Below are 12031 nucleotides of genomic sequence, written 5' to 3'. Positions count from 1 at the left end.
AGACCATGTCTTGTCTTGTTTCCAAAGGGCCCAGAGACTAACCTGGAGAAGAAATCTGCCAAATATAGTCCCCAGATTGACTCCTATGAAGCGGTAGCTGCATTAAAGGAATTAAGGATAGTGATAGAGAAATTTTATCCCTAGATTTTCAAACTCTATAGGAAGAATTCACACACATAAAGTGGCAAGGTTAGAATAACAGTAAATTGGTGTAGGTTTGCCCAGGACTGCCGTCATTTTAGACTGAATGTCCCATTTCTTTTGAAACCTCTTAGTTCTTGGGTAAATCAGGATGACTGTCCAGGAGTTGGAGCAGTGAGAAGTATAAAAACAGAAGAGTTTGGAATAGATATTAAGTTAAATGCAGAAGAGAAAAGAACATTTCTCACAAATAACATTCTAAGCCTGCAGTGTATCCAACCTGTCCATAATTATCCTGCAGCCATTTTCATAATTTAAAAGCCTTTCTCATGCTAAAAAGCATCAGCTAAGACAGGTTGCGTACAGGTGAATAACAATCTCTAATCATAGGTGATAAGAATAAAGTGAGATTCTTTCCTTAATTTCTCTTTCTGATATTTTGTTGTTAGTGTATAGAAATGCAACAGATTTATGTATATTAATTTTTTATCATGAAACTTTATCAGATTCATTGATGAACTCGAGTAGTTTTCTGGTAGGATCTTTAGGATTTTCTATGTATAATATCATGTCCTCTGCAAACAGTGACAGTTTTACTTCTTCCTTTGCAATTTAGATTCTTTTTATTTACTATCACATGAAAAAGAATAAAATACCCAGGAATAAACCTACCTAATGAGGTAAAAGATCTGTACTCTGAAAATTATAAGACCATGATGAAAGAAATTGAAGAACACATGAACAGATGGAAAGATATACCATGTTCTTAGATTGGAAGAATCAATATTGTTAAAATGGCTATACTACTGAAGGCTATCTACAGATTCAATGCAATCCCTATGAAATTGCCGATGGCAATTTTCACAGACCTGGAACAAAAAAATTTTAAATGTGGATCTAGACACAAAAGACCCTGAACAGCGAAAACATTCTTGAGAAACAAAAACTGAGTTGGAGAAATCAGGCTCCCTGATGTCAGACTATACTACAAAGCTACAGTGATCAAAACAGTATGGTACTGGCACAAAAATTGTCACATCAATAGAACAGGATCAAGAGCCTAGAAATAAATGCAATGCATTATGATCACCTAATCCATGACAAAGGAAGCAGGAACATACAATGGACAAAACACATTCTCTCCAATAAGTGGTGCTGGGAAAACTGGACAGCTACATGTAAAAAAAAATAAAATTAGAATATTCTCTAGCATGATATATTAAAAAAAAAACTAAAAATGGATTAAAGACCTAAATGTAAAGCTGGGTACTATAAAACTCCTAGAGGAAAGCATAGGCAGAACACTCTTTAACATAAATTGCAGCAATTTTTGGGGGGGGATATGTCACCTAGAGTAATGGAAACAAAAGAAAAAAAATTTTATCACACACACACACACTGTACTTTATTTTTAAAAGGGAAAAATAAACTGACACCAAGCACTGTAAATGGATGACCACAACAAAAGCAACAATGATTGTAATTACCAAACACGAAACACACTTATACTATGTCATAATATTGACATTCAGTCCAGTAATCCTCCACTGTAACAGCTCCTTTACTTTGCAGTGAAAATTGATTTGTATATTTTTTGCCTCTGAGTCCTTATGGGATTTTTTTTATTCAAACAGAAAGTCATAAAAATTATAATCATCCTCATCAGTTCACTCAGTCCCATGTAATTGATTTTTTTTTATCTTGATCTTTTGTTAGCACTTTTATGAATTCATCAGTTTTCTATTAGAGTTCTGAAAATGCTTACTCATTCAGTTCAGCAGTATAGTCAGTTATCAGAAACCTGTACTTGTCAGAGTCTTTTCCATGAATTCCTTGAAGATGAAACCCTTTTACAGGAATATTTTTGCAAAAGCATCAGTATACACCCGGAACTGTCTGTAAATGACAAAAGAGTTAAAAATGACCTCGGTTAAAGATTTGATGAAAGTTCATAATAGTGCAATTGACAAAGAAATTTAGTTATTTCTGAGATATACATTTTAAAGTAATAACTAGAATTATGACATAACATTATACCACAACATATAAGATTTTTAGAAATTTCATGTAATGTCTGAAACATTTATATTAACATATTTCCATACAAATAACTCAAAGAAAGTTTAATATTAGTTGGTTTTTTGTTTGTTTATTTATACTGCAGGTTCTTATTAGTCATCAATTTTATACACATCAGTGTATACATGTCAATCCCAATCGCCCAATTCAGCACACCACCATCCCTACCCCACCGTGGTTTTCCCCCTTGGTGTCCATACGTTTGTTCTCTAAATCTGTGTCTCAACTTCTGCCCTGCAAACCAGTTCATCTGTACCATTATTCTAGGTTCCACATACATGCGTTAATATACGATATTTGTTTTTCCTTTTCTGACTTACTTCATTCTGTATGACAGTCTCTAGATCTACCCACGTCTCATCAAATGACTCAATTTCATTCCTATTTATGGCTGAGTAATATTCCATTGTATATATGTACCACAACTTATTTATCCATTCGTCTGTTGATGGGCATTTAGGTTGATTCTATGACCTGGCTATTGTAAATAGTGCTGCAATGAACATTGGGATGCAAGTGTGTTTTTGAATTATGGTTTTCTCTGGGTATATGCCCAGTAGGGGGATTGCAGGATCATATGGTAATTCTATTTTTAGTGTTTTAAGGAATCTCCATACTGTTCTCCATAATGGCTGTATCAATTTACATTCCCACCAACAGTGCAAGAGGGTTCCCTTTTCTCCACACCCTCTCCAGCATTTGTTGTTTGTAGATTTTCTGATGCTGCCCATTCTAACTTGTGTGAAGTGATACCTCATTATAGTTTTGATTTGCATTTCTCTAATAATTAGTGATGTTGAGCAGCATTTCCTGTACTTCTTGGTGATCTGTATGTCTTCTTTGGAGAAATATCTATTTAGGTCTTCTGCCCATTTTGGGATTGAGTTTTTTGTTTCTTTAATATTGAGCTGCATGAGCTGTTTATATATTTTGGAGATTAATCCTTTGTCCGTTAATTCATTTGTAAATATTTTCTCCCATTCTGACAGTTTTCTTTTCGTCTTGTTTATGGTTTCCTTTGCTATGCAAAAGCTTTGAAGTTTTATTAGGTCCCATTTGTTTATTTTTGTTTTTATTTCCATTACTCTAGGAGGTGGATCAAAAAAGATCTTGTTGTGATTTATGTCAAAGAGTGTTCTTCATATGTTTTCCTCTAAGAGTTTTATAGTGTCCTGGCTTATATTTAGGTCTCGAAACCATTTTGAGTTTATTTTTGTGTATGGTGTTAGGGATTGTTCTAATTTCATTCTTTTACATGTAGCTGTCCAGTTTTCCCAGCACCACTTATTGAAGAGACTGTCTTTTCTCCATTGTATATCTTTGCCTCCTTTGTCATGTATTAGTTGACCATAGGTGTGTGGGTTTTCCTCTGGGCTTTCTATCTTGTTCCATTGATCTATGTTTCTGGTTTTGTGCCAGGACCATATTGTCTTCATTACTGTAGCTTTGTAGTATAGTCTGAAGGCAGGGAGTCTGATTCCTCCAGCTCCATTTTTTTCCCTCAAGACTGCTTTGGCTATTCGGGATCTTTTGTGTCTCCATACAAATTTTAAGATGATTTGCTCTAGTTCCATAAAAAAATGCCATTGGTAATTTGATAGGGATTGCACTGAATCTGTAGATTGCTTTGGGTAGTATAGTCATTTTCACAATATTGATTCTTCCAATCCAAGAACATGGTAAATCTCTCCACCTGTTGGTATCATCTTTAATTTCTTTCATCAGTGTCTTATAGTTTTCTGCATAAAGGTCTTTTGTCTCCCTAGGTAGGTTTATTCCTAGGTATTTTATTATTTTTGTTGCAATGGTAAATGGGAGTGTTTCCATAATTTCTCTTTCAGATTTTTCATCATTAGTGTATAGGAATGCAAGAAATTTCTGTGCATTAATTTTGTATCCTGCTACTTTACCAAATTCATTGATTAGCTCTAGTAGTTTTCAGGTGGCATCTTTAGGATTCCCTATGTATAATATCATGTCATCTGCAAACAGTGACAATTTTACTTCTTCTTTTCTGATCTGCATTCCTTTTATTTCTTTTTCTTCTCTGATTGCCATGGCTAGGGCTTCCAAAACTATGTTGAATAATAGTGGTGAGAGTGGACATCCTTGTCTCATTCCTGATCTTAGATGAAATGCTTCCAGTTTTTCACCATTGAGAATGATGTTTGCCGTGGTTTGTCGTATATGGCCTTTATTATGTTGAGGTAGGTTCCCTCTATGCCCACTTTCTGGAGAGTTTTTATCCTAAATGGGTGTTGAATTTTGTCAAAAGCTTTTTCTGCATCTATTGAGATGATCATATGTTTTTTTTTTCTTCAACTTGTTACTATGCTGTATCACATTGATTGATTTGCGTATATTGAAGAATCCTTGCATCCCTGGGATAAATCCCACTTGATCATGGTGTATGATCCTTTTAATGTGTTGTTAGATTCTGTTTGCTAGTATTTTGTTGAGGATTTTTGCATGCTTATTCATCAGTGATATTGGTCTGTAATTTTCTTTTTTTGTAGTATCTTTGTGTGGTTTTGGTATCAGGGTGATGGTGGCTTCATAGAATGAGTTTGGGAGTGTTCCTTCCTCTGCAATTTTTTGGAAGAGTTTGAGAAGGATAGGTGTTAGCTCTTCTCTAAATGTTTGATAGAATTCACCTGTGAAGCCATCTGGTCCTGGACTTTTGCTTGTTGGAAGATTTTTAATCACAGTTTCAATTTCATTACCTGTGATTGGTCTGTTCATATTTTCTGTTTCTTCCTGGTTCAGTCTTGGAAGGTTTTACCTTTCTAAGAATTTGTCCATTTCGTCCAGGTTGTCCATTTTATTGGCATAGAGTTGCTTGTAGTAGTCTCTTAGGATGCTTTGTATTTCTGCGATGTCTGTTGTAACTTCTCCTTTTTCATTTCTAATTTTATTGATTTGAGTCCTCTCCCTTTTTTCTTGATGAGTCTGGCTAATGGCTTATCAGTTTTGTTTATCTTCTCAAAGAACCACCTTTTAGTTTTGTTGATCTTTGCTATTGTTTTATTTGTTTCTATGTCATTTATTTCCGCTCTGATCTTTATGATTTTTTTCCTTCTCCTAACTTTGGGTTTTGTTTGTTCTTCTTTCTCTAGTTACTTTAGGTGTAAGGTGAGATTGCTTACTTGAGTTTTTTCTTGTTTCTTGAGGTAGGCTTGTATAGCTATAAACTTCCCTCTTAGAACTGCTTTTGCTGCAACCCATAGGTTTTAGATCATCGTGTTTCCATTGCCATTTGTCTCTAGGTATTTTTTGATTTGCTCTTTGATTTCTTCAGTGATCTCTTGGTTATTTAATAACGTATTGTTTATCCACGATGTGTTTGTGTTTTTTACGTTTTTCCCCTGTAATTCATTTCTAATCTCATAGCGCTGTGGTCAGTAAAGATGCTTGATATGGATCAATTTTCTTAAATTTACTGAGGCATGATTTGTGAACTAAGATGTGATCTATCCTGAACAATGTTCCATGTGCACTTGACAAGAAAGTGTAATCTGCTGTTTTTGGATGGAATGTCTATAAATATCAATTAAATCTATCTGGTCTATTGTGTCATTTAAAGTTTCTGTTTCCTTATTTATTTTCATTTTGGATGATCTGTCTATTCGTGTAAGTGAGGTGTTAAAGTCCCCCACTATTATTGTGTTACTGTTGATTTCCTCTTTTATAGCTGTTAGCAGTTGCCTTATGTATTGAGGTGCTCCTATGTTACATGCATATATAATTATAATTGTTATACCTTCTTCTTGGATTGATCCCTTGATCATTATGTAGTGTCCTTCCTTGTCTCTTGTAATATTCTTTATTTTAAACTCTATTTTATCTGATATGAGTATAGCTACTCCAGCTTTCTTTTTATTTCCATTTGCATGGACTATCTTTTTCTATCCCCTCACTTTCAGTCTGTATGTGTCCCTAGGTCTGAAGTGGGTCTCTTGTAGACCGCATATATATGGGTCTTGTTTTTGTATCCATTCAGCAAGCCTGTGTCTTTTGGTTGGAGCATTTAATCCAATCACGTTTAAGGTAATTATCAATATGTATGTTCCTATGACCATTTTCCTAATTGTTTTGGGTTTGTTTTTGTAGGTCCTTTTCTTCTCTTGTGTTTCCCACTTAGAGAAGTTCCTTTAGCATTTGTTGTAGAGCTGGTTTGGTGGTGCTGAATTCTCTTAGCTTTTGCTTGTCTGTAAAGCTTTTGGTTTCTCCATTGAATCCGAATGAGATCCTTGCAGTGTAGAGTTATCTTGGTTGTAGGTTTTTCCCTTTCATCACTTTAAGTATATCATGCCACTCCCTTATGGCTTGTAGAGTTTCTGCTGAGAAATCAGCTGTTAACATTATGGGAGTTCCCTTGTATATTATTTGTCATTTTTCCCTTGCTGCTTTAAATAATTTTTCTTTGTCTTTAATTTTTGCCACTTTGATTACTATGTGTCTCAACGTGTTTCTTTTGTGTTTATCCTGTATGGGACTTGCTGCACTTCCTGAACTTGGGTGGTGTTTCCTTTCCCATGTTAGGGAAGTTTTAGACTATAATCTCTTCAAATATTTTCTCAGGTCCTTTCTCTCTCTCTTCTCCTTCTGGGACCCCTATAATGAGAATGTTGTTGCATTTAATGTTGTCCCAGAGGTCTCTTAGGCTGTCTTCATTTCTTTTCATTCTTTTTTCTTTAGTCTGTTCCACAGCAGTGAATTCCACCATTCTGTCTTCCAAGTCACTTATCCGTTCTCCTGCCTCAGTTATTCTAGTATTAATTCCTTCTAGTGTAGTTTGCTTCTCAGTTATTTTATTGTTCATCTCTGTTTGTTTGTTCTTTAATTCTTCTACGTCTTTGTTAAACATTTCTTGCATCTTCTCGATCTTTTCCTCCATTCTTTTTCTGAGGTCCTGGATCATCTTCACTATCATTATTCTGAATTCTTTTTCTGGAAGGTTGCCTATCTCCACTTCAATTAGTTGTTTTTCTGAGGTTTTATCTTGTTCCTTCATCTGGTATATAGCCCTCTGTCTTTTCATCTTGTCTATCTTTCTGTGAATGTGGTTTTTATTTCACAGGCTGCAGGATTGTAGTTCTTCTTGCTTCTGCTGTCTGCCCTCTGGTGGATGAGGCTATCTATGAGGCTTGATTGGAGGGACTGGTTGTGGGTAGAGCTGACTGTTGCTGTGGTGGTCAGAGCTCAGTAAAACTTTAATCCACTTGACTGTTGATGGGTGTGGCTGGGTTTCCTCCCTGTTGGTCGTTTGGCCGGAGGCAACCCAACACTGGACCCTACCTGGGCTCTTTGGTGAGCCTAATGACAGACTCTGGGAGGGCTCATGCCAAGGAATACTTCCCAGAACTTCTGCTGCCAGTATCCTTGTCCCCATGGTGAAACTGAGCCACTCCCTGCCTCTGCAGGAGATCCTCCAACACTAGCATGTAGGTCTGGTTCAGTCTCCCCTTGGGTCACTGTCTTTCACCTGGTTCCTGATGTGCACACTACTTTGTGTGTGCCCTCTAAGAGTGGAGTCTCTGTTTCTCCCAGTTCTGTTGAAGTCCTGCAATCAATTCCCACTAGGTTTCAAAGTCTGATTCTCTAGGAATTCCTCCTCCCATTGCCAGACCCCCAGGTTGGAAGCCTGACATGGGGCTCAGAACCTTCACTCCAGTGCATGGATTTCATGGTATAAGTGTTCCCCAGTCTGTGAGTCACCCACCCACCAGTTGTGGGATTTGATTTTACTCTGATTGCATCCCTCCTACCATCTCATTGTGGCTTCTCCTTTGTCTTTGTATGTGAGGTATCTTTTTGGTGAGTTCCAGTGTCTTCCTGTCGATTATTGTCCAGGAGCTAGTTGTGATTCTGGTCTTCTCACAAGAGAAAGTGAGAGCACGTCCTTCTTCTCCACCATCTCCAAGCAAAATTTTTAAATGGGATCTAATTAAACTTAAAAACGTTTGCACAGCACAGGAAACCATAAATAAAGCCAAAAGACAACCTATGGAATGGGACAAAATATTTGCAAACAATGCAACTAATGAGGGCTTAATTTCCAAAATATACAGCTTATACATCTTAATATCAAACAACCCAATTTAAAAATAGGCAGAAAACCTAAATAGAAATTGCTCAAAAGAAGTCATAGTGATGACCAATAAACACATGAAAGTATGCTCAACATTGCTAATTATCAGAGAAATGCTAATCAAACTACAATGAGGTACCACCTCACATAGGTCAGAATGGCCATCTTCAAAAACTCTAAAAATAATAAATGCTGGAGAAGGTGTGGATAAAAAGGAATCCTCCTACACTGCTGGTGGGAATGTAAGTTTGGTGCAGCCACTATGGATAACAGTATGTATGTTTCTTAAAAAACAAAATTAGTGCCACCATATGATCCTGCAATCCCACTCCTGGGCATATTTTTGGAGAAAAACATAATTTGAAAAGATACATGTACCCCAATGTTCACAGCAGCCCTATTTACAATAGCCAATACATGGAAGCAACATAAATGTCCATAGACCAATGAATGGATAAAGATGCAGTATATATATATAGATATATATAGATATATCTATATATGTGTGTGTGTGTGTGTGTGTGTGTATATGTGTGTGTGTGTATACACACACACACACACGCACATACACAATGGACTATTACTCAGTCACAAAAAAAGAATGAAATAATGCCATTTGCAGCAACATGGATGGACTTAGAGATTATCAAACACAAAGTAAAGTAAGTCAGACAGTGAAAGACAAGTATCATATTATATAAAAATCTAAAAAAATGATACAAATGAACTTCTTTACAAGACAGAAAGAGACTCACAGACTTAGAGAACGAGCTTATGGTTATCAAAGGGGAAAGGGGGGAGGGATAAATTGAGAATTTGGGATTAACAGGTACACACTACTATATAAAAAATAGATAAACAACATGGACCTACTTATAGTACAAGGAACTACATTCAGTATCTTGTAATAACCTATAATGGAAAATAATCTGAAGAATATATATATATATAGATAGATATAGATATAGATATAGATATAGATATAGATATAGATATAGATATAGATATATATCTGTCACTTTGCTGTAACATTGTAAATCAACTTCACTTTAATATACTTTTTTTAAAAAAATTAATTGAGAAGAGTCCATTTTAATACCTTAATAATTATTCGTTTAAGGACAAAGCTCAATTTATTTGACTTCTTATAGATCATTTGAAATACTTAAATATGTTTGTAATTGGCATTATGTTAAGAAACCAAAACAGTGTTCAGTAATAAATTTCTCAGAAATGTTCAGCAGGGCTTCCCTGGTGGCGCAGTGGTTGAGAATCTGCCTGCCAATGCAGGGGCCACGGGTTCGAGCCCTGGTCTGGGAAGATCCCACATGCTGCAGAGCGGTTGGGCCCGTGAGCCACGACTGCTGAGCCTGCGCGTCTGGAGCCTGTGCTCCGCAATGGGAGAGGCCGCGACAGTGAGAGGCCTGCGCACCGCAATGAAGAGTGGCCCCCGCTCGCCGGAACGGGAGAAAGCCCTCACACAGAAACGAAGACCCAACACACCCAAAAATAAATTAATTAATTAATTTTTAAAAAATGTTCAGCAAGGAAAGGGGCACATGACATGATTTTTCAAATTATTTAAGGTCAGTGAGTCTCTCAAAAAAAATTTTTTTTTGCCAAATAACCATTTTGCTACAAAGTTCTCTAAAATTAGTTGTAGCTTGATTTTTTTATCTATAATCCAAACATCAAAGAGTCAAGAAGCTAAGAGACCCCAAGAAAATTCATTGTGAGGATATATTTTAAAGATAGTCATGAGCAATGTACAGGATAAACAAGTTCCAGAAGCAGAAATTTATGTGTAGTGAATTCTGCAGATATAAAACTGATGAATTCAGTGTTACTCTACTTGAGTAGAAGAAATACTCATCCTCACTACTTTTTTTTTCATAGTTACAAATAAAAAGCTTTTTATCCCTTGTGGTGAGAACTTTTAAAATCTATTATCTTAGCAAATTTCAAATATGTGATACCGTATTATTAACTATAGTCACCAGGCTGTATATTTTATCCCCATGACTTACATGGGAATAATTGGATGATTGTGCCTTTTGACTCCTTTCACCTATTTCACCCACCCCTCACCCCTACCTCTGGAAAAAGAAAGAAAAAACACACTCACTACTACCTTTTGATACTTCTCTCTGAAGGACATTTCAGGACTAGAAGCATGAACCACAATATACTCTGTATATAAGAATTTTAGGTTTCTGACGGGATAAACATTACAAATGCATCTATTTTGAGAGACACTACTTCACTCCTCTTCCCTTCACTCATTATGCTCCAGTCACATTGGTCTTCTTTTCGTTTCTAACACACACAAAGTTCTTCCTTTTTGTAGAGATTTCTTACATGCTGTTCTTATGACCTGTAATGTTACCTTTCTCTTGCCCTGAATGGGCACCTGTCACATGGTAATCACTCATTACACATAAGCTGAATAAATGAAAGAATGAGTGAATGAGTAAATGAATGAATTATCAGCAAAAGAGAAGAAATCTAGTTGAAATCAGTGTAGACTCAACAGAAAGAATTAACTGGGTATCGACAAATGTCTTGAGTGTCAAAAATAAAGCACTCATTATCACTGATAGGAAGTGTTATGTAGTATCATCTCTTATAATAAAAACCAAATCCTTAAGATTTCAAAGACAATATTTTGAGGTTTTAGAAATATTTTAATGTTAAATTTATTTTAAAAATGGCCAAAAGCTTATTTGGAAAAAAAAATTTAATCAATACCAAATGATTTACCAAACAAAAAACTACCATTTATTTGCAATTATAACTAGAGTGGACTCTGGTATATGCTGCATGCTTCTCACTAAGATATTGGTGAAACCCTTAGTTATAACTAGACTAAGGCCACTGTTCAAACTGCAGATATCCTCTCCATTTCTGTGTCCCACATTGGATTAGGCTTCATGTTGGTTCACATTAAATTAGTTAGTGCCCTATGTTAGTGTTAAGGTAATAATTGCAGAGATTTCTCACATATTTTGTCTGCATCCACTAAAAAACATTAAAAAAAATTAGAGATTTGGTGACTTCCCCAATACAGAGGTGTTCATGTGATTCTGTGTCTCTGGTCATTTCTATTTCAGTTCGTTTTTGAATGATTTTAAAAAAACTTAATAAACTCTTTAAAGAGAAAATTGAAAAAACTTTGAAACTGAGTGAAACCTGAAACATACTCTACCATTACACAGATAATCTCTCTTCCATGTTTTTTTTTCTATCAATATTAAACAACACCTACATGTGGAAACCAGTGTTGTATTATTTAGTATATTCAAACAAGTGGATTACATTAGTCTAACTAATGAAGAAGAAAAAAAGGTATTTTCTATCTATATTTATCCATTATACATTTTCCAAGTCCAACAAATCTTCTGAAAAACTAGAATATTTGTTCATATTTGTGTTGAGAATGTGATGAAGGGATGAAGAGTAGTGGACAACATGAAAAAAGTTCACATGTACCATATCTGACTTGTAACATGAAACAAAGAAAAAATTATAGAGGTAGTAATCATGATCATGGGGAATTCTAAAAACAATATTAAAAAACAAATACCTTTATGTTAAAAATAGTGAGTAAACAAGATCTGTAAGAGCCACCAGATGTTTACATGGGATATTTCTGAAATGGTCCAATGAATCATAAAGCTATAATCATTATTTATTTCTAAAATTCAATAAATTGCCTATGAC

This window comes from Balaenoptera physalus (genome assembly GCF_965194825.1).
Source record: "Balaenoptera physalus genome assembly, chromosome: X".
NCBI classification, from domain to species: domain Eukaryota; kingdom Metazoa; phylum Chordata; class Mammalia; order Artiodactyla; family Balaenopteridae; genus Balaenoptera; species Balaenoptera physalus.
Note: the sequence above shows the minus strand (reverse complement) of the source record.